Here is a 5,222-nt window from a genome sequence, read left to right as displayed (position 1 = left end):
GTTGTCACAAAGTTGCATATCGTTCAACATCCAGATGACTGTCATCTTTCTCCAGCAGTGTGGTTTCTGCCTTCACCTCAATAAGAAGGAGTTGGCCACTCGACGCTTATCCTCCGATTACCCCATTCCTCATCACGCCTTGTGAGTTTTGGATGCAGACCTGATCCTTGCGGACACCCCACTGCCTCTCTCTCAATCTTTCACTTTCCCACTCGCTCTCACAAACACACACACACACTCTGTCAAAGTCACCGTCTCTCCTTCTCTTCTGATTGTCGGATCATTCTCTCTCCCCTCGTTCTGGGAAATTAATCTCTCGCTCTCTCTCACACACCACTTACACTCGCATGTACACGCGCTCTATATATCACTCTCTCTCTCTACTCTACTCTCCCTCTCTTTTTCCCCTCTCTCTCACTCTCTCTCTATGAAGCTCATTCCCTTTCTCAATGGCTCTCCCTCCTCTTTCACTCCACCAGCCGCAGGTCATTGCATGCAATGACAGGAGCTCGGGTCACTATGTGGCAGGAGCCGGGGTCACTACGTGGCACAAGCCGGGGTCACTATGTGGCAGGCGCCGGGGTCACTATGTGGCAGGCGCCGGGGTCACATTGTGGCAGGAGCCATGGTTCACGATGTGCAGAGAGACGAACTTGGGGTTATATGTGACAGGAGCCGGGGGTCACTATGTGGTTGGAGCCGGGGTCATAATTGAAAGGAGTCGGGGTTCACAACGTGAAAGGAGCCGGGGGTCACTATGTGCAGTGACAGGAAATGTCATATTAATGTTAATGGAGGTAGAGGTATAGAAGGAATGGAAGGATGCAGTGAGCGATGTAGGGAGAGAGAGCGTGAGCGAAGGAGGGAGATAGACATCCAATAAGGGAGCGAGCGAGAGAGATTGTGGGGGACAACAGCAAAAACAACAACAACTTAGATTTATACAGCGCCCTCCACGCAGGACGCCTTCTCAGAGCGCTTCACAGTGGGGCCGAGCCAGGGGGAGGGGTGTGTAGGTGACTAAAAGGCGTGGTCGAAAAGAAAGGTCTTAAGCAGCGACCTGAAAATGGGAAGAGAGGGGACGAGGCAAAGGGAGTGAGGGAGGCAGTTCCAGAGCATAGCCTCGGAGCATAGTGGCTGAATGCGCGGCCGCCGAGGGTGGAGCGGAGGACACGGGGGACGAGGAGGAGGTCAGACCCCGAGGAACGAAGGCAACAGATACTGTTTTGAGGAGAGAGGAATTCAGCGAATTTAGGGGGTGCAGAGGATTACAGGGACTTGAATACAAGTGTGAAGATCCTGAATTTCATCCCCTCTGGGACAGGCAGACAGTGCAGTCTGGCCAGGACTGAGGTGATCGGAGAGCTGAATTTCGTGCGGGACATAGTGAGGATGGAATGTGAGGGAGAGGGAAGAAGTGCGTTAGGGATTTGGTGGGGGATTCTACGGCCCGGAACACAGTTGTTCAGTAATGATTAATAACATAATAATATATATGAATCGGCAGTGTGTCGAAAGCTCAGATCACAGCAACTTATGAGTTATGGGGCAGAAGAGATATGGCTGCGGCGGCGGGACAAACCAACCATGGCGAGGCGGGAGCAGCGAAGTTAAAGTGATCCTTATTATTACTGTTATTTTTGCTAATTTCTTATCACTTTTATTATTTTTATAAATATACTATTATTATTTTGTTATCTTGTTACTTTTTTATTGTCATAATAAATGTGGTTAACGGATTAATGTCATTGGCATTATTGTTATTCTTATTAGAATAAAATAGGAATCATTATTGAATTCCTAAATTGGTTTTGTTATATTTAATTGTTTTTCTGGGGTCTTGTGTTTCTATTTAGAAGTACTTATAGAGTGTATTTATTTTTGATAAACGTTGCTCCATATAGAACAACAATATTTCATTTGTACAGCTGCTTTCGGAAGACGTATTTGACTGTAAAATCTTGATTAAACCCTTTAAAGCTACGTGGATCATGTGCTAGGGCACCGGAACAGACGTGAGGATTAACAACAATACTTATTATTATAGTAAAATGGAGTAGAATACCACAACAATAAAAATAACCAGTCCAGATATTCACGACATTGCTGTAATGTGCGTTGACATTTTGTTCTCTCAGCCTCAGAGTAATGTGATTCAGCGCTCGAAGGGTTTTGTCCACCACAGAGCGCGATGGGAGGAGAATAGTTCAAACCAACAGCAAATAACCTGCTCAGTGCTGGCGTTGCCTTGACAAGAAAAACATTTCCATTGTCCTTATTTTTTTGATCCTGCGGAAAGAAAATTTACCTGTAAGAAAATGGATGTGAGTAAGAAAATTTGTCTCGCACATCGTGAACATAGGATTGTGTACAGTTAATGCAGCTGCAAAGCAACCAATACGCAGTGTGTTGTTCGTTTCCCTCTCTCCTCTCTCTCACCACCTCCACAACCCAAACGCCCACACCCTTCCCGCACCCGACCCCCATAACAACCCCCCCACCCGCCATGTGTGTTGTGCAAAATTGGTCAAGTGATTTAATGTAAACCCAACTGCCAGCTCGGTAGCAAATGACCGTCCTCCAAACCCAAAAGAAGCTATGCTAAAGTTGTTGTTATTACCGTGGAGCTCTGCAGCACTTTCTCGCCTCGCTGGCGAGAGAACTGGATTCGATCCCAGAACAGAACGAGATGTTGGGCAAGTTTCGTTCTGGACACACCTTTTTACGTAAGTAGGAACCTGGTTGTTTGTTTGGTCATTGGTGGATAACTTTCCCAGGCGCAATATGTTCTTCCAAATAAAAGTAATAATCACTGTTTGTGGGATAAAGTTGTGTGCAATTGGCTTCCGTATTTTACTCATAACATATAACAGGCATTTTAATTTATTACAAATCTGAACTAAATGATGATGATAATCCGCTATATACTGTGAAACGTCTCGAAGCCTAATGAGCGACTACATCAAATGCAAGGATTATTATTATCGTCATTGTGAAGTATTCTGAGGAAGTGTATCTTAAGAAAACTATTGGCTCCAACATCCATGAATTGATTGATTCATTTTGTTTGGAGGATCTTGGCCAGGGAACAAGAAGAACCTTCCTTTTTCTTTCCTAGTCTTAATAATTTCATATTTCTCTTCTTCTCGTCACTGGCAATGATTTTAAAAAAANGCTTTTCAATGCTTTTTTCAAAAAAGCTTTTCTTATGAGAAAATGAGCTTTGGGACGTACTCCCGACGTGAAAGGCGCTCTATAAATGTAACTTGTTGTTGTTGTTGATGATGAGAAGCAACGAAACTTACTCAGTCCGATTGGCCACTCGGATTCCCTGCGTGCATTTCAATGACGGGGCAAATCTCTTTTTGACCTCTTTTTATATATCCCATGATTATTGCTCACCAGTATGTTCCCTGATGGCCTAGTGGATAGGATTCGGCGCCCTCACCGCCGCGGCCCGGGTTCGATTCCCGGTCAGGGAAGCATTTTATTTTGTTTTTTCGACTCGAACCGACATTTGCTTGTGTACAAAAAACAAGCAGATATGTCCGGCAATCATGGCTTCGCTTCACAGCACCAATAATAATAATAATGATTGCATTGGGTATAGCCCCATATAGTGTCTTCGAGGCGCTTCAATACTCTTCACACAATATAGTTTAAAGTAAGTTGACTGTATATTTTGTGGCAAATGATCCGTTTTATTCAAATCAAAGCTGCCAATAATCGTTTCCTTTATTAACAACACAAATCAAGGCAATAAGCACATATAATATCCGGAACTGGTTTCAGAACAAATTAATTTAGTTGAAATTTGATATGTTACCACACTTTATCTGAACTGTTGAGTATATAGTTTCTCCTGAGCAAGTGGGTATTCGGGAGTTTATGCCTCTGCCTCAAAGTTGTGTTGCAAGCAGCAGATTAATTAAATAATGTAACAACCTTTCTGTCTGTTGTGGAGAAAACGCGCCACAATATGTCAGTGCCAAGTTTGCATGTCGTAGATCAGTAATCAGAGCTTCCTGTGACTCACTCAGTAAGTCAGGCCGGTTAGCTCAGTTGGTTAGAGCGTGGTGCTAATAACGCCAAGGTCGCGGGTTCAATCCCCGTACGGGCCATAATTTTAATTGAAATCCATTATGTCACATTAGCTGCAGTGCTGCTGCCATGAAAAGTAATAATATTTAATCTGGCATTTTTACAGCACCTTATCACGTTTTCAAGAGGTCTCAAGTTGCTTCACAGAATATAGAGTAAAGTGAATTTACTGGATGTTTTGTGGCCGAAAAGCAGCAGGTAGCAGCAGTAGTAGCACACAAACAGTTGTGGATCAACGAGACCAATTCATTACTATTATTGCTTTTATTATCATTGAAGGGATTAGTACCTCAGAAAAGCGGTTCGTCAATCGACTAGGAACCGTTTTCCTATTTACTCATCTTCTAACACTAATACTAATCTTCCCTCTCAAGGTTCCTGGTTTTATTGCTTGTGTTCATTCGAAATGTTATCATTTTCGCCACCATGATCATTGTTATCGTAACAATAATAATAAAAACAGAATATCTGATCAAACTTAACAATGCAGCTAAGCATATTCACTGGACAACTCGCAAAGAATGTGATATTCATGTAAAGTTCAACTCGTCTGAACATAAGTCAGCGAATGTCATGCAAATAAACTACTTACAATAATCTGTGGTTTACAATTATAAAAATTTTATAAACCTTGCATTTGACACAGACAGGTCAATCAGCTGGAACAAACCAGATATCAACATCAATAGGTAATAAGAATTGACGTGCAGTATGATTTACTGTAAATATCCCAAGCGATTACCATATGAAAAATAAGGAGCTGGAGAAAATCTGGAAATATATCGATCTACTCGTTCAATGCAGACGTAGGTGGCAATGTAAAACAAACGTTGCTGTTGTCATCGGTGCAACGCGTACTATTAATACAATGTTGAATATAATTCAACGCGACTTGATGACATAATCGGTGATATCAACCAACTACAAAAAGTAGCTGTTTCTTGGAAACTCAAAAATACAGTGTTCGTAAAAGCAACATCCATTCATATGTAAAGTGACAGCGATATTTGTGTGGTTAACCCATTACCATGTATAATAAGTGTCAAAGAAATGATGAACATTTTTATTCTAGATGACAGAGCAGTTATCACGCCTTTTATCCCCCCTGTTTGTGGAATGCC

At 42.4% G+C, this 5,222-nt stretch overlaps 1 non-coding gene across 1 annotated transcript; it reads left to right on the top strand.

Annotated features, from left to right (window-relative positions):
- The first annotated feature begins 4,047 nt into the window (after positions 1 to 4,047).
- Positions 4,048 to 4,121, top strand: trnai-aau. Its single transcript has one exon. It is a non-coding gene; the product is annotated as a tRNA-Ile (tRNA).
- The last annotated feature ends 1,101 nt before the right edge of the window (positions 4,122 to 5,222 follow it).

Source organism: Callorhinchus milii, unplaced genomic scaffold (assembly GCF_018977255.1).
Source record: "Callorhinchus milii isolate IMCB2004 unplaced genomic scaffold, IMCB_Cmil_1.0 Scaffold38, whole genome shotgun sequence".
Lineage (NCBI taxonomy): Eukaryota > Metazoa > Chordata > Chondrichthyes > Chimaeriformes > Callorhinchidae > Callorhinchus > Callorhinchus milii.
The sequence above is the reverse complement of the archived record's forward strand: the minus strand, read 5'-3'. Positions and strand labels throughout refer to the sequence as shown.